Source organism: Dipodomys spectabilis, unplaced genomic scaffold (assembly GCF_019054845.1).
Source record: "Dipodomys spectabilis isolate Male_0828 unplaced genomic scaffold, ASM1905484v1 ptg000247l, whole genome shotgun sequence".
NCBI classification, from domain to species: Eukaryota; Metazoa; Chordata; class Mammalia; order Rodentia; family Heteromyidae; genus Dipodomys; species Dipodomys spectabilis.
Window position 1 is genome coordinate 239984 of NW_024870924.1, and position 24491 is coordinate 264474.

A 24491-nucleotide genomic window follows, 5' to 3' on the forward strand; every position below is an offset into this window, starting at 1 on the left:
GATAGTTTTAGTACCGTCTTGTTTGTGATATTTTGGGTAAATGCCCAAAAGTGGGATTGCTATGTCATAGAGGAGTTCTATGTGGAGTCTTTTGAGGAACCTCTATACTACTTTCCAAAGTGGTTGAACAAGTTTACACTCCCACCAAGAGTGCAGTACAGTTCCCTTGTGGCCACATCCACTCCAGCATCTGTTGTTGTAAAAGTATGGAATGGTACAGGAATTTGCCTATCATCCTTGCGCAGGGGCCATTCAAATCTTCTCTGTATCATTCCAGTGTTAGAGTACGTGATGCTGAATGGAGCATAGAACATGTTTTATATATAAAGTGTAATTGATTTTCTTAAACTAGACAATTCAACAAACAGTAAGTATAAAAGAATTTTCATGAAATTTTAGAGCCATGTACTTCTTACATAAGCACACATTTAAGAATAAAGCCAAGATTGACAAGTCAAAAACAAAATAATTCCAGATATTTGTTGTTCAAGAGATGTGTAGGAGGAGGAATTCAATTATTCTATACAAGGCTTCTGTCATAATGAACACTGCAGCAAGTGTTAAGTTTTGTTAAAAGTTTTAATGGTTTAAATATATTTAATTTTGGGAATTTGCTTATATATGCTAAAACTAGGACTGTTTGGCAGGTCATAAAACTTATTGATAAAGTATTTAAGATTTATGGTAACAGACATATGCTACTATATATTTCAGAGTTTATAGAAACATTACTAATGAGAAGTTGCCAAGTCTTTGTGTAAAGGAGCAGAATAAAGAGTTTAGACTTTGTTAATTACACAGTTTCTGTTAAAACTATAGGGCTTCCTTATTTTATTTTATGTTTTTTAATTTTTGGGGGGTCTGGTCGTGGGACCTGAACTCTGGGCCTGGGCGCTGTCCCTCAGCTCTTCAGCTCAAGGCTAGTGCACTACCACTTGAGCCACAGCGCCACTTCCAGCTTTTTTCTTTTTGCTTATGTGGTGTTGAGGAATCGAACCCAGGGCTTCATGCATGCAAGGCAGCTCTACCACTGAGCTACCTTCCCAGCCCCTAGTTTCCTTATGTTATATGTTAGCAAGGAACAAATGATGATATAAGCCATATACAAATGATTAGATGAGCCATAAATAGTAATCTTAGTGGGTAACTTTAAAGATTACTCATAACCTAAAAACCTCTTGTTGAATATCATAATCTTAGCCTGTTTTAAATGTACAGGAATATGAGACAATAGTAAAATCTAATAGGTAGTACCCTTCAAATACTGAAAACACTGATAATTATTTTAGTTTTTATTTTAATCATTAATAAATTTTTATTGGTTTTCCTTATTTGTAGCATTGTTTTCCTTGTAATATAATACAACTTTTTGAAAGTCTTCAGTAGGAGGTACTCTGAGAAGGTTACTGGGATGGCCAAATCATTTTTTATAGGGCATGTGAATTTACAAAGAGGAAAATTAAGAACAAAATATTTATTTAAAAAATGATTAAGTAGAGTCTGAATCAGGAGTGTTGATAAATGTCCACACCTAAAATCTTAGCCCTAGGCTGAAGCAGTGATATTACAGAGTTGAGGCCACAAAAGTGAGAGACTGTGTTTTGTTTTGTTAAATATTTTGATTTTTCTGGCCATGGGTCTTGAACTCTGGATCCTAGGTGTTCTCCCTCAGCTCCAGGCTAGTGCTACCACTTGAGCCACAACACACTTCTATCTTTTTCTGCTTATGTCATGCTGAGGAATCAAACCCAGGGCCTCCTGCAGGCAAGACAGGCACTCTACCACTGAGCCACCTTCCCAGCACCTGAGAGACTGTGTTTGAAAAATCATCTAAACAATATTTGCTTTCTTCTTTGGGTTATATAATGAAATACATTAATATCTTTTTATGTCTTTGTGAATTGTCATACTTCTAAATTTATAATAACTTCAGCCACTTTATCTTTTTCAAAGTGATGAAATATTTCTGAGAGTTGGCTTCTGTGAAGATTGTTTTTGCATTTATAATTTCTTCTGAGTCATTTTTATTTTTATCAAAATAACTTTATATTTCATCTTGATGGGTTATCATACATCAAATAACTCCAAAAGTACATGTAGAGTCTAAAGATAGCAGTATGAATATTCTCATACAGCTCTTGTTTATCTGTTATGCACTTTCAGTATTGTGATATTTCTCTTTCTGTTTCACTCTCTTATTTTCACTCTTTTTCTTTCATGCTCCATGTCTGGTACTTAGAATTTCTGTTGGTCTAATATTATACTCCAGAATCCACTGGTGATGTGGAAACATGATAGCGACCATCAGTTACCCTTGCATTCTTTAAGAGTTATAACAGTGATGTGATGTTATTCTTAGCTATGATAAATAATGCTGCAATAAACATAGTTTTGCTGGTAGCTTTAGTGTGGTCTTGTTTGTAAACATTTGGGTAAATGCCCAAAAGTGGGATTGCTGGGTCGTAGGGGAGCTCTATGTGAAGTCTTTTGAGGAACCTCCATACTGCTTTCCAAAGTGGATGAACAAGTTTACACTCCCACCAACAATGAAGTAAGGTTCCCTTCTGTCCACATCCCGTCCAGCATCTGTAGTTGTTAGAGTTCTTGATTTTTGCCATTCTAATTGGGGTGAGGTGGTATCTCACTGTTGTTTTGATTTGCATTTCTTTTATGGCTAGGGAGGTTGTATCTATTGGCCATCCTTCTTTCTTCTTCAGAGAAGTTTCTCCTTAAGTCTTTAGCCCACTTATTTATTGGGCAGTTGTTTCTTGGAGGATTTATTGTTGGGGGATTTATTTTTTTTTGAGTTCCAAGTATATTTTAGATATGAAACCCTTGTCCGTTGTATGGCTAGTGAAGATCTTCTCCCAATCCGTAGGCTTTCTATTGATCTTGGTAGCTATGTCCTTTGCCATGCAGAAGCTCTACAACTTCATGCAATCCCATTTGTCCAACCTTTCTTTGATTTGTTGTGTTTCCGGGTCTCTAGTAAGAAAATTTCCCATGCTCCTGGATTGGAAAGATTTAACATCATGAAAATGGCAATACGTCCCAAGTCTATCTACAAATTCAATGCGATACCTATCAAAATTCCAAAGTCATTCTTCAAGGAAATAGAAGAGGCAATCCAAAAATTCACATGGAACAATAAAAGACTCCGAATAGCAACAACACTCCTCAACGGAAAGAACACTGCTGGAGGAATATCAACACCAAATTTCAAACTCTCTTGGTACTGGCCCAAGAACAGACCTCAGGACCAATGGAATAGAATTGAAAACCCAGAAATGAACCTACAGACCTATAGCCATCTAATCTTTGATAAGGGAGCTAAAAAATTAGAATGGAAGAAAGACAGCCTCTTCAATAAATGGTGCTGGCAAAATTGGTTAACTACTTGTAGAAAACTACAGCTAGATCCTTATATATCACCCTGCACCAGAATCAACTCCAAATGGATCAAAGACCTCAAAGTCAAAGCAGACACTCTGAAAACAATACAGGACGGCATAGGAGAAACCCTAGGTCTCCTTGGCGCAGGCCGAAATTTTCTTATTCTTTCCTATTCTAAATGACAAAACAACAGAGCTAGGAATCCCTTTTCACTTTTAGAACTATTAAAAATTTTATCTCATAGGAATCATTGAGACAATAGGATACTTTTAACCTCTGACCTAAAAGTTCTTTTTCTTTTACAGAAAACCTTTTTCTTTTATTATCAATGAATACATGTAATGAAAACAATGCTATCCTATGGAAAGTAGGCCGAAGATATTCAGGGATGAAAAACAAGGTTAATGGGGGAAGTGAGTACAAAAGATGACTATCATACAACAAAGATCCTCAGAGCAGTTTATCATGTACACTTTGTGAGAATGACAATAGGCTGGGAACTATAGATTAAATCACTGAACAACTGATATATATGCTAATATATTTATATATGTATGTTTATTTGTATATGAATATATGTGTGTATATTCCCTTATATATGTAGACATGCATGTTACTATACACACAAATACACACATGCATGTAAATATGTATACATGCACACATAGAGAAAGTCACATAGTTACAGACAACACAAGTTTCACTAGTTGTTGAATATGCCTTAGACAGAATGCTTGGAACCAAATATGGCAAAGAAATATTTATCTCTAAAAGTTCTTTTACCACTCCTCTTATCTCTTAAAATGGTTTTGACAGATTTGATCTGCAAAATGCAGTACAAGTTTTAGCAAGTCACTCAAAAATATCAGTAAGTAAACCTCATATGGCATCTCCCTGCTCCCCAGGGAATGCTTGTTCTTGTAGACACTCTCAACAACCAAAGTAGCCGGAAAATACCCTGGTACAGAATAAAGTTATAAGGCTTTAAATGACATTCTTTCTTGAGCTTTTTTTCCAACAGCCAGCATCAATTGCTAAGCAGAAGAGTGAGTCCTCAGAAGATGGGAGCTCAGCTCAACATTTCACCAACCCATTTGAAAAGTCCTATGTGAGGAATGCTTACTGAGGTCTTGCTGATTTCCTAGCTAAGAAAATAAGAAAAATAGAAAGTATTTTAATGCATTAAAATTTGAGAATAATTTGTAACCTGTCAATAAATGTGTAAAACACAATTATACCAAAGTGAAAAAAAAATGATGTGCATGTGATTTATGTGCTCTTGGACTTGGCGAGTGATTTTAGGTGTTTCTACACAAGTAGAATCAGCATAAATCAAGCCAGCATTTCTTCATTTAAGATACAAGGAAAGGATACAGGTTGACCCATTGTAACAATGAGATGTACAAGACATTCCATCAGATGGGGGGGTGGAAGAAAGGGTTGGGGGGGTTAGGAGGGAAGGGATGGTATGGGACAATCCAAGGAGGGGGTAATAATACTCAGTAAGAAATGTACTCATTACCTTATTTATGTAACTGTAAACCCTGTACCCAGGACATTTACAATAAAAATATGTATTAAAAAGAAACAAGGAAAATTTCTGTATTTATAGGAAGTTGTATTTGTCACACAATATCAGTAAGGTATTGGTTTTAGAACCACAGGCATATTAAAATTTTTGATGCTCAAATGCTCTACATGAACATAGTATATTATTTACATTAGAATCTGCCCACAACCTAGTGCAGTGTAAATGCTATGAAAATTTTTACTACATTCTATGTTTGTAATGAAAAATAAAATCATATGCACTATCAATTCATACAATTTTTTCAGATAATTTTTTATTGTGTAAATATCGTAAACAGTGGGTCCAATTACATGTGCGAGGAAATGAGTATATTTCTCATCAAGCTTTTTTGCCTCCTCCTTTGTTTCCCCTTCCCATCCCTTCCCATCTCACCCTCCACTCCCCCTCCCCTTTAATTCCCACCAGCCAAAGTTGTAAAGTTCGTTTTTCGACACAAATCTTGTACATCTCATTGCTACAATGGGTCCACCTGTATCCGTATTTAAACAATTTGTTTTTCCCTTCCCCTCCACAAATTATACCAACATAAAATACAGTGAAAGCAGGGGTTATACCTTGTGGAATGGACATACAAAGCTAGAAAGAAATTATCTTATAAATATGTTAGAAACAATCATAAGAAAGAAAAAAAACATTTGAATCCTTACTTTGGGGTACATTTCGCCAAACATCGACTTATCTGAACGTTTCTGCTTGTCTCAGACATATACTAGGGATTGCAAGTAAGGGAAACCAAGGGAACTATGTTTCTTTGGGTCTGGATTACTTCACCTAATATACTTTTTCCAATTCTTTCTATTTCCTAACAAATGTGGCAATGTCATTCTTTCTGATGGAGGCATAGAATTCCATTGGGTATATAGACCACATTTTCTTGATCCATTCATCTACTGAGGTTTATCTTGTTTGGTTCAATATCTTAGCTATGGTAAATAATGCTGCAATAAACATAGTTATGATGGTAGCTTTAGTATGGTTTTGTTTGTGATCGCTTGGGTGAATGCCCAAAAGTCGGATGGCTGGGTCATTGGAGAGCTCTATGTAAAGTCTTTGAGAAACCTCCATACTAATTTCCAAAGTGGCTGAACAAGTTTACACTCCCACCAACAATGCAGTAAGGTTCCCTTCTGTCCTCATCCCTTCCAGCATCTGTTGTTATTAGAGATCTTGATTATAGCCATTGTATCTGGGGTGAGGAGGTATCACAATGTGGTTTTGATTTGCATTTCTTTTCTGGCTAAGGAGGTTGAACATTTCTTCATGTGTCTACTGGCCATCCTTCTTTCTTATTCACAGAAGTTTCTCTTTAATTTTTAGTCCACTTATTTATTGGGAAGTTGTTTCTTTGAGGATTTGTTGTTGGGCGATTTAATTTTTGAGACCCAAGTATACTTTCGATATGAGGCCCTTGTTCTTTGTATGGATAGTGAAGATCTCCCAAACCATGGGCTTTCTATTGAACTTGCTAGCTATGTATTTGCCATGTAGAAGTTCTGCAATTTAATGCAATCCCATTTGTCCATCCTTTCTTTGATTGGTTCTGTTTCTGGGTCTCTTTAAAGAAAATATTGGTCTGTGCAAAGGAGACCTAGGGTTTCTCTTACTCCATCCTTTAAAGTTTTCAGAGTGTCTGCTTTAACTCTGAGGTATTTGATCAATTTGGAGATGATTCTGGTGCAGTGTGACATATAAGGATCTAGATTTCATTTTCTACAAGTAATTTACCAATTTTGCAAGCACCATTTACTGAAGAGGCTGTCTTTCTTCCATTCTCTTTTTTTATCTCCCTTATCGAAGATTAGATGGCTATAGGTCTGTGGGTTCATTTCTGGGTTTTCAATTCTATTCCATTGGTCCTGAGTTCTGTTCTTGTGCCAGTACCAAGCTGTTTTGATTACTATAGCTTTGTAGTACGGTTTGAAATTTGGTATTGATATTCCTCCAGCATTGTTCTTTCTGTTAAGGATTGTTTTTACTATTTGGGTCCTTCAATTGTTCCGTATGAATTTTTGCGTTGCGTCTTCTATTTCCTTGAAGCATGTGGTAGGAATATCGTTAGATATTGCATTGAATTAGTAGATAGCCTTGGGAGGTATTGCCATTTTCACGATGTTAATCCTTCCAACCCAGGAACATGGGAGATTTTTTCCACTTTCGAATTTATGTTTTGATTTCCTTTTTCAAGTTTTTAAAGTTTTCATCACAAGGATCCTTAGCTTCTTCAGTTACGTTAATTCCTAGGTATTTTATTGTTGTGGGGCTATTAGAAATGGAGTTGCTTTCCTGATTTCAGCCACACTTTACTCATTGTTGCCATAGAGAAAAGCCATTGATTTTTGAGGGTTAATTTTATACCCTGTTACTTTGCCAAAGTTTAGAATCAGCTTGAGTCACTTGGGAGTGGAGACTGTGGTATTCATTAACACAAGCTAATGTCATCTGCAAAGAGGAAGAGTTTTATTTCATCTTTCCCTATTTGGATCATTTTTATATTTGCCTCTTTTCTTATTGCTGTAGCTAGTCATTCTAATTCTAAATTGAAGAGAAGTGAAGAGAGTGGTCACCCTTGTCTTTTTCCTGAGTTAAGAGTAAATGGCTTTAGTTTTTTACCATTAAGTTTTATGCTGGCTGTAGGTTTTTGTCATATACAGCCTTTATTGTATTGAGGAATGTTCTCTGGATTCCTAATGTGTGTTCATTTTTGTTGAATATCATGGACATTTTAATTTCCTTTCACATCTCTTCCACGACCCACTGGTGATTTAACAGTGTGTTATTCAGCCTCCATGTGTTACAGGACTTTTTTTGGTAGCTTTTGGTGTGGAGTTCTAATTTTATTCCCTTGTGTTCTTAATTTAGACAAGTTTGTTTTGTTACCTAAAATGTGGTCTATTTTGGAAAATGTTCCATGTACTGCTGAGAAAAGCATGTATTCTGATGCTGCTGGTTGAAATACTCAGTAGATGTCTGTTAAAACTAGTTGATCTATGCTTTTGTTTAGATGTGCAGTTTCTCTATTGAGTTTTTGACGAGTTGATCTATCTATTGGTGATAGTAGTGTGTTAAATCCCCCAACACTTAATGTCTTTGTATCTATGTGATCGTTGAGAGAAAGTAGTGTTTCTTGCATAAATTTGTGTTCCCATTGTTTGGCGAATAGATATTCAGAATTGTAATATCCTCCTGAAAGAGAAATTCCTCAATTAGTATATAACAAACTTTTTTTTTATCTCGTGACTAATTTTAAGTTGAAGTCAATTTTTTCAGATATTAGGATTGTAACTCCCGCCTGTTATTGGGACCATTTGCTTGGTAGATTTTTTGTTTCTTTTGTTTGGATTTGTTTTATTATGAAAATATCATACAGAGGGTTTACAATTACATGGGCAAGATAGTGAGTAAATTTCTTATCAAGCATTGTTGCCTCCTCTTTGTTTCCCCATAACATCCCTTCCCATTTCCACACCCCCACTCCCACAGCCCCCTACCACCCTACCCCCAACCATCCACCCCCACACCACCGAAGTTGTAAAGTACATTTATAAATATAATGTCTTGTACATCTTATAGTTGTAATGGGTCCACTTGTAAGCCTATTTAAACAGTTTGTTTTTTCCGTTTCCCTCCACAAAATATATCAACACCAAATACAGTGAAAGCAGGGCTTATACTCTGGGGGAGATACATACAAAGCAACAAAGAAATCATCTTAGAAACATCTTAGAAACAATCACAGGAAATTAAAAATATTGAATCCTTAACATGTGGTTCATTTCACCTAACATCAACTTTTCTGACAGTTTCTGTTTTTCTCAGACATATACTAGTTATTGCAAATAAGGGAAACCATGGGACGTATATTTGTTTAGACCTGGCTTACTTCACTTAATATAATTTTTCCAAGTCATTGCATTTCCTCACAAATGGGTCAACGCTATTCTTTCTGATGGAGGCATAGTATTCCACTGTGTATGTATACCACATTTTCTTGATCCATTCATCTACTGAGGAGCATCAGGGTTGGTTCCATATCCTAGCTATGGTAAATAATGCTGCAATAAACATAGTTGTGCTGGTAGCTTTAGTATGGTCTTGTTTGTGGTTAAAAGCCCAAAAGTGGGATAGCCGGGTCACAGGTGAGCTCTATGTGGAGTCTTTTGAGGAATCTCCATAGCATTTTCCAAAGTAGTTGAACAAGTTTACACTCCCAAAAACATTGCAGTAATTTTCTGTTCTATTCAAATCCCCTCCAGCATTTTCAAAACTTTGGCAAAATAACAGGATATAAAATTAAACCTCAAAAATCAATGTTTTTTTCTGTATGCCAACAATGAGAAAAGTGGCTGAAATCAGGAAAGCAACTCCATTTGTAATAACCCCACAAAAAATAAAATGCCTAGGAATTAAAGTAACCAAAGAAGTGAGGGGCCTCTATGATGAAAACTTTAAAAATCTGAAAAAGGAAATGAAAATGGATATTAGAAAGTGGGAAAAACCTCCCATGCGCTTTGAATGGAAAGATCAACCTCGTAAAAATGGCAATACTCTTCAAGGCTATCTACAAATTCAATGCGATACCTATATATATTCCAATCTCATTCTTCAAGAAAAGGGTAGAGGCAATCCAAAAATGCGTATGTAACAATTAAAGACCCCAAATAGCAAAAAACAATCCTTAACAGAAGGAACAGCGCTGGAGGAATATCAGTAGCAAAGTATGAACCCTACTACAAAGCTATAGTAATCAAAACAGCTTGGTACTGGCACAAGAACAGACCTCAGGACTAATGGAATGGAATTGAAAACCCAGAAATGAACCCACAGACCTATAGCCATCTAAACTTCTACAAGGGAGATAAAAAAAGAGAATGGAAGAAAGACAGCCTCTTCAGTAAATGGTGTGGCAAAATTGGTTAATCACTTGTAAAAAACTAAAGCTAGATCGTTATATATCACCCTGACCAGAATCAACTCCAAATGGATCAAAGACCTCGGAGTCAAGCAGATACTCTGAAAACATTACAGGATGGAATAGGAGAAAGCCTAGGTCTCCTTGGCACAGGCTGAAATTTTCTTAATAGAGACCCGACCCAGAAACACGACAAATCAATGAAAAGTTGGACAAACTGGATTGCATGAAATTGCAGAGCTTCTTCTCTGCAACGGATATAGATAGCAAGTTCAATAGAAAGCCCACGAATTGAGAGAAGATATTTACTATCCATACAATGAACAAGGGTCTCATATCTAAAATATACCTGGAACTCAAAAAATTAAATCCTCAAAGAAACAACTTGCCAATAAATAAGTGGGAGAAATACTTAAAGAGAAACTTCTCTGAAGAGGAAAGAAGGATAACCAGTAGACACATGAAGGAATGCTCAACCTAGCCATAAAAGAAATGCAAATCAAAACAACATTGTGATACCACCTCATCACAATGAGAATGCTTGTTACATTTTGTTCTAGTCTTTCACTTTCAAAATATGTTTGTTTTTATGGGCATGGTGTGACTCCTGAAGGTAGCAGATAGAATAATCTTGCTTTGTAATCCAACTACATAATCTATGTCGCATAATTGGAGAGTTAAGCCCATTAATGTTGAAAGATATGACTGAGAGGTTTTTGGGAGTTCCTGCCATATTATCCAACTTCTTGGGTGCTGGGGCAACTGGGTATTTATGGTTCTTGGATTCTCAATTTTTATGCGGTTTCTTTGCTCTTATTTCTATGTGAGGAAATCTTTAAGTATCTTTTGTAGGGCTGCCTTGGTGGAGATATATTATTTCAGCTTTTCTTGCTATGGAAAATTATTATTTGACCTTCGGTTATGAAGGAGAGTATAGCTGGGTACAGTATCTTGATAGTTGTTTGTCTTTAGGGCATGGCATACATCATTTCAGGCTCTTCTTGCTTTAATTGTCTCTGCTGACAAATCAGAGATTATTCTAATTGGTTTCCTTTTATAAGTGGTTGATCTTTTCTCCTTGACAGCTTTAAGGATCTTTTCCTTGGTCTGAATTGATCCTCTGCAGATTTTAATGTCATGGTGGCATGTCCTGTTATGGTCTGGTCTATTTGGGGTTCTAAAATCTTCTTGTATCTGAATAGGCCTAACTTTTTGCATGGTTGGGAAGTTCTCTGCTAAGATCCTGTTAAATGAATTTCCTAAACCATTAATTTCTGTCCCTATGTGCTCCTCTACACCCATTATCCTCAGATTAGGCCTTTTGATGGTGTCTTCCAAATGTTGAATAGATCTGTTATATTACTTGGATTTGTCTTGGATAATTGTATGTTCTTTCACTATAATATCTAGGCTGTCTTCAATCCCCGTGATTCTATCTCCTGCATGATCAAATCTACTGTCAAGGCTTTCTACGTTGGTTTTTATTTCTTTTCCTTCTAATTGGTCAGCTTTGATGGCTTCAAATTCATTGTTGGAGCTTTGTTTTAGATCTTGTATAAACTTTTTTACTTCCTTAATTTGGTGTTCAGTGTTTATTCTAAAATCACTTAGTTGATTGCCTATGGTTTCCTTGGATTCCCATTCCTTCTTTTGGTCTCCATTCAGCATTCCATTTGTGATCTCCGTGAATTCCTTCAGCTGTCTGTTTATGGATTCCATGAATGCTTCTATTGATCTTTGTCTAGTCTCATCCCACTCTTGCAATCCTGTATTACTCTTTGATTAGCTTCCTCATATTCACACAATTCCTGTAGTTCTCTTTAACTGTTCTCAGCCTCCTCATACAATTACTGTCTTTCTCTTTGACTGTTCTCAGCCTGTTCACACAATTTCTTAATTTCTCTTTGACTGTTCTAAACCTGTCCACTCAAGTCCTGTATCAATCTTTGAGTAGTTTCCTCATGTTCACGAGATTCCTGTATTAACCTTTGCTTTGCCTCCTCTCTCTCCTTATCATGCTCACACTGAGTCCTTTGCAGATTTTCAATCTTTTCATTCACCATGTTTATCAGTAGTATTTGTAGATCTTTTTAGGAACTCTCCTCTGGATTATTCATGAATTGTTCTATTACCAGATGTCATGAGTGGGACTTGAGATACCGGACTTGCCATTTTTCTTGTGTTTTTCTGGCTTGTTCTGCCCATTTTTTATGAAATTAACACCAATTTTGTGCTAGAACACTATTTTAAGGCAAGCATCAACCAAAGTACTGTAGTTGCACAATCAAAATGGCTGCAGATACAATCTAATTTACCAGATACAATCTATTCAACATCAAACAACTGTGGATTAATGGGCTAAAAACAGCAAAGATAAATTTGGCAAACCAGAAATTTTTAGGTTTAAGGAGAAATGTGTTGAAAAATAGGATCAGAGGGATGTGGAGAGGTGAAAAAAGAGTGAATTTAACCAAATTCTTATCACCGAGAGGGAAATGGATTGGGCAGAATGATAGTAGAGTGATTAACACAACCAAAAAAAAAAACAAGAAAAAATGGAAAAACAAAAATTTAAATTTAAAAATGAAATAAAGAAAAATTATGTAATTTTAAAGAACTGATATTGGGAGAAAAAAAAGATAGAATGAGAAGAGGGGAGAGATAGAAAGAGGTATGAAAAACTAAAAAATAAAATTTCCTAAAATTAGTTACTTGAAAATTATATAAGTATAAAGATATAATACTGATATCAAAGAAGTTAAGCTTGAGGTTGTCAATTGAGTGATAAACTTCTGGATTAAGTATGTACACAATGGGGCATAAGGTGAAATAATCAATGGCAGGTATATACCTGGGGATGAGCGGAACAGCAATTAAGTCATGTAAAAAAGGAAGAAATAGAAAAAAAATGAAAAGTACAAAAAAAGGACTAAAAGGTCTAAAAATAAAAAAGCATACACACACACACACACACACACACACACACACACACACACACACCTAAAAATTTATGACAGGAAAAAAATAGATTAATAGAAAAAATATTTTTCAAAAAAATTAAAATTAAAAAAGGTACAAAAAAAGAGTTCTTTGATTTCTTTTTGGTGGGGGAGGGTGAGAATGGGAAAATCCTTTATCTCCACTGTGTCCCTAACCAGTCTCTTGGTGGAGTCTCTGGTCTGCTTGTGGTGGTTGGTTTTCCACTGGCTTGATTGGTTTCTTAAGTCAGTTTGTTTGAGCAGGCAGAAAAATGCTCTTCGTTACCCAGGATTTTGTGATCTGCCTCCCAGGCTAGTTCAGTGGGAGGGAAAACTGCTTTGAGTATCACAAAAAAGGGAAATGCTGTTTCCTCTAGTTTGGAGATGCTGTGATGAGGCTAGGTTCTGGGTAGGGTTGAGGCCTTTCAGCAAACAGTAGTTTTCCCTGAGGGGTTAGCTCCTGACTCTGTTTACCCAATGTAGAAAGTCACTCCTCCGGAGGCCGAGCAATATCTGCCTGGGATGTGTGACTTTGCCCTGGGTGGAGTGGAGCCTGGCAGTTCAGGTCAGGGTCCTGTGAGCAGTTAAATGACTCTTTTCTTTTCGACCAAGGCCTGATTGGGGGTAGTTACTCAGTGGGGATTTGTCAGGATCAAAGGTGGAGATCACTGGTGGTGGGGGAAGGGTGGCTTTCCTTCCTTTGCTCGCTAGGAGTAAAGATGTCAAGGTTCTACTCACACCACAGTCTTGGTTCCTGGGCCGTCTCTGTTCAGTGATCTGCAGGATTTTTAAGATATCTGCTCCTTGTCAGTTCTTGCTGGGGTTGAGCAGAATCTGCTCTCCTGTTGCTTCTGGCCTCTTTGTCCTGGACTCTCTCAGGTTTTATTTTTGTTTTGTTTTGTTTTTAAATATTGAAAATAACTTACAGAGGGGTTACAGTTACATGGGCAAGGTAATGAGTGCATTTCTTATCAAGCGTTGTTGCTTGCTCCTTTGTTTCACTTTCCCATCCCTTCCCAACTACCCCCACCTCCCAGCCAAAGTTGTAAAGTTCATTTTTTGATATAACACCTTGTATATCTCATTGTTGCAATAATTCCACCTCTATCCCTATTTAAACAATTTGTTTTTTTCCTTCCCCTCCACTAATTATACCAAAGTAAACTTCAATGAAAGCAGGGGTTATGCCGTGGGGGAGGGACATACAATGCAACAAAGAAATCTTCTTATAAATATGTTAGAAATAATACCAAGGGGGGAAGAAACATTTGATTCCTTATCTTGAGATTCCTATCTCCAATAAACCACCAGTTAACTGGAAGTAGACCTATGTCTCAAGCAGTAGAGATCTCACTTTGAGCTGAAGAGCACAGGGATAGCACCAAAGCCCAGAGTTCATGTCACATTCCCAAAAAAATATGTGGACATATATATATATATATATATATATATATATATATATATATGTGTGTGTGTGTGTGTGTGTGTGTGTGTGTGTGTGTGTGTGTGTGTGTGTGTGTGTGTGTCCACATATATATATATATATGTATATATGTATATATGATGAAATGAATTACATTTAAAATTAAATAGATATTTAAGATACACATTTAAATCATAACTAAATATATGATACTTTTATATTATATACATATATTTAGATATATAAAATCATATTGTATCTGTATGTTTATAAATATATTTGTAATCTATTTCCAAATAGTACATTGGAAGATTTTGGGGAAAATGTACAGTTTCTAAAGGCTTACTACTGACCCATCATACTTTCAATCATATTTTTCACTAATAAAAAAGGTCTAGAGTACTAAGACAATGATTATGAAACAGAGTAGCTTTTTATTCCTTGTGATTTTGGATTAGAAAGATCTACTTTGTTGGTATGAAACCTAAAAAATATGATCTTGAAATCACACTCCACAAACTGGACTTTTACATTAATTTAGCAACTTACAGGTCTCAAACTTTTATTTGAATCCTGTATCTCACAGAGTCTGTTTCCTTAGAGTCAGCTACATGTACAAACATGCATGCATGTTCATGCTCACATATACCCCCATACTCACATGACATACTAAACGTAAAACTATAATAAAAAATAATATAGATACTGAAAAAGAACTCATTTGCAAATGTAATTAAATTTTACTTTTTGAATATAATGCATTATTGAAATACTAATGAAAGAGCAGCTGAGAGAATGTTTCAAATACTTGAATGCCTGCCTAAAGAGCATGTTTCTCAGTCCAAACATCATTTTTTCCATCCTTCCTTCTCCCACATAAAAAACATAAATAACTACAGAATCAACCTACATGTTCCTTAATCACTCATTGACTAAAGAAATTATAATATATGTATGCATATATGCACAATGATATATTATTTAGGGGCACATAATAATGAAATCATATCATCTTCAAGAAAATAGTTAGAACTGGAAACCTTCATATTAAAGCAATACGCCATAGTGTTAAAAACAAATACTAAATTCTCATATGCAGACTCTAGACTCAGAAAATAAAATGAATGACTCAGGTATAAAAGTTGGAAAGGATTATATTTGGAAAAAAGTAAGAGAGGAGATGAAGAGAAATATTGTGGATTAAATAGATTCAAATATTTTATGTTAGTATGATGACAGAAATAAACATGCTTATAAAAATAGGATAATGAAATTAATAAAAGGAATATAATTTACCAATCTACATTACATGGACAGATGAATATAACACAATAAAATACTTTCTGAAATTAATATTTGTTAATAAACAAAAATTCATTCAAGTTGTTATAGATTCATATGTTATTTTCCATTTTTTGCTCAGTTGTTTCCTTGATAAAGTAGAAGGAGATATTGTTTTTTTTGTTTTTTTTTTCAGGGGAGAGCACGCATGCAGTCCAATCTTGTCCAATTAGCATTAACGTAATCTAGTTCATTACTGTCAATATGAAATTGTTCAATCAAATTAGTAATTATATGAGAATATTTCCAATGAACTCTTCAAAATATTATCCCTATAGGTATATACTTTTTACAATTTATTGAATATGTTCTCTTAACTTAATTACTATATACCATTTTCTGAATGTAGTTTGGTATATGCAACTAAGACATATGATACCAGACCAGGAAAACAATTATTCAAAGAGTTTTATCAAAAATGCTTATAATGAAATCCAAATTATGTATATTTGAGGACAATACGTGGTTAGTCTTCTTCTCACATTCCTCATTCCCTTCTTGAGAATAATATACATTGTAAGGAAATGTTTAGAATGTTTTGGAGAAATAGCTTGACTTTAAAATAATGAGTTACTCTATGCGGCAGATTGTTTACTTTATGTCCAGAAAAGCCAAATTCTTACCTTATCATTTTCTAAGGTTTTATACCTAAGTTTAATCTCTGATGGATGACAGATAAAGATATAAACATTTTTTAACAGTGGCTAAATTTAGGCTGAGGAATCTAGGTACAACTGTACTCCTGCAGATAGGCCTCATCATCATGAGACCATGAAATCAAAATGTTAACCAATGCTTCATGAAATCTTGCTTATGAGATTTTGTGTATTATAAACAGTGGTTATTAGCATTTGTTTTGTAATCAGCATCATTTCATGAGTTAGTAACTGAAGTGAGACATTATACTCAAAACAAAATTTAAGGAGGCATCCAAAATTAATTACCAAAATATACATCATTTAACACAATATTTTTAAAATACAAGCTAAAGTACATAATTTAAGAAAAAAATCAACATGTAAAATAAATACAGAATGAGTATGACGGATTTTTCTTTTACCCCAGTTGCAATATGTCTTGCATGATGACTTTTCTGGTAATATATTTAGTTAAGTCTTGCTATTTAGTTAAAGTTATGTTATTTCGTATATTCATTTGTCAGATAAAAAAAGAAATGAATTCCATGCCAGTGTCAATATCCATAATGATGTTACAGTTGTATCCTGCTACTCCCAAATACCGCTTAGTCCTAAATCTCAACATTAATGGACTTAACTCTCCAATTAAGCAACATAGACTGTCTAGTTGGATTAAAAAGCAAAATTCCTTTATCTACTGCCTTCAGGAGTAACACCTTGCCCATACAAACAAACAACTTTTGAAAGTGAAAGGCTTGAACAAAATTTACCCAGCAAATGGCTCCTATAAACACATAGGAGTTTCAATCCAAATATCAGATGAAATAGACTTCAAATTAAAATTAACAAGAAGAGATTATTTTTAATAGCCCCACAAAAAATAAAATACCTAGGAATTAACTTAACCAAAGAATTGAAGGACCTCAATGATGAAAACTTTAAAAACTTTTAAAAGGAATCAAAAGAGAAATTAGAATATGGCAAAACCTTCTCATGCTCCTGGATTGGAATTATCAATATCATGAAAATGGCAATACTTCCCTAGGCTATCTGCCAATTCAATGCCATACCTATCAATATTCCAACCTCATTCTTCAAGGAAATAGAAGAGGCAATCCAAAAATTCATATGGAATAATAAAGACCCCAAATAGCAAAATGATCATTAACAGAACGAAAACTGTTGGAGGAATATCAATAACAAACTATGAACTCTACTACAAAGTTATAGTAATCAAAACAGCTTGGTCTTGACACAAGAAAAAGACCTCAGGATAGATGGAATAGAATTGAAAACCCAGAAATGAACCTACAGACCTATAGCACTGTAATCTTCAATAAAGGTGCTAAAAACTAGAATATAAGAAAGACAGCCTTCATTAAATGGTGCTGGCAAAATTGGTTAATCACTTGTAGAAAACTAAAGCTAGATCCTTATGTATCACCCTCCACCAGAATCAACTCCAAATGGATCAAAGAACTCAGAGTTAAAGCAGACACTGTGAAACCATTACAGAATGGAGTAAGAGAAACCCTGGGTCTCCTTTGCACAGACCAGTATTTTCTTAATAGAGACCCAGAAATACAACAAATCAAAGAAAGGTGGAACAAATGAGATTGCATGAAATTGCAGACCTTCTACTTGGCAATGGATATAGCTAGCAAAATCAATAGAAAGCCCAGTGATTGGGAGAAGAAATTCACTAGCCATACATCGGACAAAGGTCTCATATCTAAAATATACCTGGGTCTCAAAAAATTAAATCTGACAACAACAAATCCTCAAAGTAACAACTGGCCAATAAATAAGTGGACTAAAGACTTAAAGAGAAACTTCTCTGAATAGGAAAGAAGGATGGACAATAGACACATGAAGAAATGCTCAACCTCCTTAGCCAGAGAAGAAATGCAAATGAAAACCACATTATGATACCACCTCACCGCAGTTAAAATGGCTATAATAAAGAACTCTAATAACAACAAACGCTGGATGTGAAGTGAGCAGAAGGGAACCATACTGCATTGTTGGTGGGAGTAGAAACTTGTTCAACCATTTTGGAATTTGTTATGGCGATTCCTCAGAAGACTCCACATAGAGCTCTCCTATGACCCAGCAATCCCACTTTTGGGCTTTTACTCAAATGATCACAAACAAGACCAGCTACCAGCATCTCTATGCTCATTGCAGCATTATTTACCATAGCTAAGATATGGAACCAATCTACACATATTCTTGATTGGATCAAGAATAAGTGGTATATATACACAATGAATATTGCCCCATTTGTTAGGAAATGGAAAGATTGGAAAAAATTATATTAAGTGAAGTAAACCAGGCCCAAAGAAACGTAGATCCCATCGTTTCCCTTATTTGCAATAACTAATATATGACTGAGACAAACACAAACTGTCAGACAGGTTGTTGTTTGGAGAAATAAATCCCAAGATATGGATTCAAATGTTTTCTTTTCTTTCTTGTTATTGTTTTCAACAAATTTATAAGATGATTTGTTTGTTGCTCTGTATGTACTTCCCCCAGGATATAAGCGCTGCTTTCACTGTATTTGATGTTGATATAATTTTGGAGGGAATGGGAAAAACAAACTGTTTAAATAGGTTTACAGGTGGACCCAATTTACAACAATGAGATGTATAAGACATTATGTCTATAAAGGAACTTTACAACTTTGGTGGGGTGGGTGGTAGGGTGGTAGGGAGGGAGGTGGTAGAGAGGGGAAGGGATGGTATGGGGAAATAAAGTAGGAGAAAACAATGCTTGATAAGAAATGTACTCACTATTTGCGCATGTAATTGTAAACCCTCTGTAAGATAATTTCACAATGATGATAATAATAATAGAATATCAATTTAAGTGACTAAATATTTATATTAAATCCCATAAATTATATTCCTTCAATTTTCTGTCTAAAGTGTTCTGCAATCTAGGTATTTTTAAAAGAAATATTGTATGTTGTTTCCTTGGTGACAACATAATTGATAGACTTAATATGTTCCTAAAACATGGCGGTCTGAAATGAGGTGGATGTTCTTGGGTTTGCATGCAAATCTTTTGGACAGCAGTAATGTTTTAATCTTGGATGCTATTTGATTGGTAATTTTTACAGGCTTTCATAGTATGAGAAGAAAAACAAAAGGCCATAGGAATATTTTTATCAGCTACATTGTTGTATTAATTTATTCAAACACATACAAACACACAGATATATACATGTGTGGTATGACGACCCAGTCAGTCTGCAAGAAAGTATTTTAATAGGAATTCCATAAAATATTTAGTCTGCTGAGATCTGCTTAGAATTTCTTGAAATATCTAATTGCTTCCACCCCTGGACAAATCATTATCATTGGTGAAAATGTTGCCATTTGAATTTAGAATGCCGCAGAAAGACCTATGTGTTAAAGAAAAATTACTTTCCTCTTCCTCCCAGATTGTGGAGAATACCTGAACAGTTCTTCTGGAGATTAAGTTCTTTAGAGTGAAACCCATGAGAACATAGCCTCTCACATACTTTCTTCTTTTATCTTTAAATCATTCTAGGTAAAAAGCATTTCTCTTTGACATACTTCCCACCTTGACATGTCTTGTCACAGCCTTCCAAAGCAATAAAACCAACTGAACATACACTGAAACCTTCAGATTTGTAAATCTGAGTAAGCCTTTCTACTTAATAAATGGATAATATCACTTATTATGTTAGGTTATAAAGATAACACAGAAGTCTAGTCTTTGTAACAATGTAGACTGTATTAAAATATACTTCATTATAAAATATCTAATTCCATGTTGTATTTTGTATTTTTGTTTCTGTTGATCCTAAGGCTCAAACTCTGGGCCTGGATGGTGCTTTTGTGTTTAAGGCCAGGGCTCTACATATAAGTTGAACTGGAACTTCATTTCTCCTGGTGGTTAATTGGAGATAAGAATCTAATGAACTTTCCCACTTAGGCTAGCTTCACACTGTAATGTTCAGATCTCAATCTCTTAACTAGCTAAGATTACATACTTCAAATTCCAGTGCCCAGCCATGTTGCATATTTTGTGTAATTCCAATTCTCAGCATTGTATATATTCTCCTACTACAATATGAAAAACAGAATCTACTAAGGATATTTGTAACGTATAAAATGAAGGAAGAATTTTCATTCTTTACAAAATATACGCAAAATCTATGCTAAAATATTAATATTTTACTGTACCTTTCTTGCAACCAGTTTGATATAGTTTTATAATTGTCAGGCCAAGTTTCTCGACATTCTACTGGAGAATTACGATTTCATGCATGCATGTATATGCATATGTATATATAGATATCCAAATATCTTCCCTAGTGAATCATCAGAATTGAAACTTTGCTTTGTTTTTGCTGTTCAGCAGTTGAACCTGTTCAGCTCATTCTGTGACAATACCTGTCCTCTTTCTCAACATTCCTTTATTTACTATACCATAAGCATTCTAAAATCAGGTTCATTTCTTGGAGAAGGTTACCAGTCAGTCCAACCAATATCTACCCAGGGGGTTTTAATAAAGCAAGCTTTAAGATAGTAAGATAACATGAAGTGACAACTACAAAATTTCTACGGAGACCTAGAATGTTATCAAAATTATATCTGACATTTTTCACATTTCTGCCTTCCTTCTCTTCTCATACTTAAGAAAGCACTGACTAAGACTATAAATATATTTCATTTATAAATTAAGGATTAGTGTTTTTTCCCAGCCTGAAACCTTCTTTTCCATGGTTTTTGACATAAACTTTTGGGAGATTTTTTTTTTATTGTTATGGGATTCCATTCCAAACAAAGCCATGTATATCAAGAAAGCCAATGTTTTCAACTCAGAGTACTAAAATTAAGAGGGATAAAATTAAGGTTAGGTATATATGTTAAGCACAAATATAGGCAATATCAAGATATTTTGATATTGTATACCTTTACTAGATAAAGTTGCTCAAACTTATAATCTTATCTACTTGGGAAACAAAGATTAGAGAATTCCAGTTCCAAGCAAGCCCAGACAAAAAAGAAGTTCCAGAAACTCTAACCATTTGCTTGGTGCAATGTTTTCTTGCCTGTGCTAGGAGGGCCACAGTCCAATAAGGCCCAGGCATAGTGATACTACCTTAAAATAAGTAATCCAATTACAATCTGCAGGTATGAGAGTAGTAGAGGTGTTGTTTCACAAGTGCAGGGCTTGGGGTTCAATCTTCCTGTACCACTAGGAATTTATGTATGTGCCAGGGTAAGAACGGCATGTCTAAGGTCAAGACTTCATACTGGTTTTACAAGCTCTAATAAAAACTTTACCTCTTTTGTTAATTTTTAAAGTATAATCATAATTTCCATGGCCAAACCAAATAATTTCCTCTTAGAGATTTTCTTTTATCCATTAAGGAATATGTTATGTGTTGGATACTGTCCCACTGAAGTCATATAAAAATCAAAACCTCGTTGACAGCATGTGGAAACAGTATCTCAAAGGCATCATTTACGTTGAATTCTCCTCCAAGAGAAGTAGAAGGAATTGAATATACCAAAGGAAGAGGACTCAAAAGAAGCCAATTCTGATCTTGGAGTTCTAGTTCCACCAACTCAGAGGCAAAGTATTTACAGTATTAACACTACCCAATCTGTGGTAGTTTATTATTACAATTACTAGCAAACATGAGTAATCTATATGACATGAAAAGTCATTGACGCTTGGGGTCCATGACTCATCTCTATTATTCTAGTGTTTAAGAAGGATGAGACTTGAGGGATAATGGTTTTCAGGCTGGTAGGAAAGTTCATGAGGTTCTATCTCCAAATAACTACATGGTCCTTATTGTAGATTGACTACTATTAGCAAACAAACTGAGAGCATGAGGTATGTTCAAGCCCCAAACTGGGAGAAAGAAAAAATTCTTAGAAGAATACTATGAAAAACAGAGTTATGAATAGGAAAGCAGAAACAAAAGAAATAATTGATATATATAAATTGATGTAGACAAAGCTTCCCAATGTGAAATATGGCACAAAATGTAATATTTAGGGTTTTCCTTCTTATATAGTAGAAACAAATGCTATGTCTACTTGAAGAAACTAAAGTGTAAAACTGTATGCAATAAATAATGACATTACTTCATGTTTCCATAATTTAACTTGTTTCCCCACGAATTTATAGAATAGTATAGCTATGGAAAAATCAATAAATATTGCATTTTCATATGGGATTACATATCCTTGCAAGTGTTGTCTAAAATTGATCTCCATTAAAATCATCGCCATTGATATCCTTCTCAAGATTCCAAATGTTTATAATTTCAGCTGACCTTCCAAAAAACTCATATCCCATACATAATTTTTAGTTTGTTCATGCATTCTTAGGAACATAAACATATGGCACAAAATATTAATTACCTTTATCTGCTGTTGTTAATGTATTATAACTAATACAATTAAGTATATACCCTGAGAGAAAGAAGATTCTTCCTTCTAAATACATGCTTACAGGCACACACACTCACACACACACAAACACACACACTCATACTCACATATTTACCACTCTAACTTAGATTAGGTTCCTGACATTGGGTATGAGAAAATGATCTATCCTAATAATCAAACTTCCTTGCCCAGTCATAAAATACATTCATAATTCCACACATACAAAAAAACTAGATCATTCAAAATAATGAGATTATTTAACAGAACCACCCATCTCCTGAGCCATCTATCCTGATTTCATTCATTCATGACAATGCATTTTTCATATCACATTTGAAAACTCTGATCAGCAGACACAAATGTGCTATCATATAATAGAAAATGTAGGTAAAATTACTTGTCCCTAGGTAATCTTTAATATATCTTAAAGTGTTCTATGTCCTTCTTGCAGAGCCTGTTTCTGGCATTTTGCCCTAACGTCTAATATTAAGTTACAAAGGACATACCGTATTCCTTAATTCATTTTCCCTAAAGGTTATGCTATGGAGTTGACTCTGATTTTTTGCTTATTCTAAATTTTCTCAACCAGTTGAATTATTGTTTATGTTACTCCTAAGCCATTCGAAATATCAAAAAGAACTGGAAATTCACCTTGGCAATGATTTGTGAATGGCAGTTATGGTTGTGGGGAGGTAAAGGACTTGAATTATCTAGAGTGCCTTAAAACTGGCACTGTTATTTAAGGACTGATCACATAGTAAGCTTTTAAAGTGTGTCTTCTTATTTCATGTAGGACGGTAAAAGTATGCTTTTCATCACATTCTTGCCTGCAAAGAACTAGAATTATTTCCTTTGTAGAGTTTGTGCTGAAAAGTCTAAGACTTAAAGAGGCACAATAAAGAACTAAGTAACTCCATTACAGACTGGCAACCACCTTGTGAGGTACGGATTATAAAAAGAACCATGAATTTGACCCAGAAATAACACAGAAAAGAAAACAATTGCAAGGCAACTGAAACATAAATAATCCTTGGGCAAGCCACAGGAATTTTCTCTGGATACATCAACCAAACACTGGGTGGCCATACGAGACACGGTGACCCAGTGCTCAGGTGGTACCCATCAATAGCAAGTCAGTATTAATAATAACCAATCATGTATGTGTAGCTTAATTTGCTTAAAATATTAGCCAATCATGTAATTTCTCATGTTACACTCCCTTAAGGTTGTTTATTCAATACTATAAAAACTGTACTGATTCTGTGCTTGGGGCCTCTTAGTATCACCAGTTACCGAGTGCACGGAGGACCAAGCTCGAATTTGCAAATAAACCACTCTTGTCACTTAGGTTGATCTTGGTTTCTGGTGGTCTTTGGAGGAGGTATAACAGGTGGGGGCTCATCCGGGATAAACCCATAAACCCACCCAGATACCTGATCAGAGAGTATCAAAGAGATCAAAGAATGGCTGGTAAGTTAAGGCATTGCCACTTTGTAATTGTCTGGGGTCTGTGTGTCCTGCAGGATTGGTATTGGAGTTGGGAAGAAGTCTTGGGGGATGGTGCTATAAGGCAGCCAACTGGACCAGTGGGAGAGGTCCCCCGGTTCCCTGGGAAGGTAAACTATCCACTAGTTTGGACACTTGGGCCTGTTTGTTGTCAGAAACTTTCTGTCAGATAGTTTACAAGGTAGACTGTCCACTAGTGAGGACATTTGGGATTTATCCTGTCTGTAATCCTTCACGTTCTTTCTGACAATCTACCATGGGCATGC

At 35.1% G+C, this 24491-nt stretch overlaps 1 non-coding gene across 1 annotated transcript; it reads right to left on the reverse strand.

Moving 5' to 3' along the window:
* Positions 1 to 200: 200 nt before the first annotated feature.
* On the reverse strand, positions 201 to 307 carry LOC122124807. Its single transcript, XR_006150659.1, has one exon. It is a non-coding gene; the product is annotated as a U6 spliceosomal RNA (small nuclear RNA).
* Between the last annotated feature and the right edge of the window lie 24184 nt (positions 308 to 24491).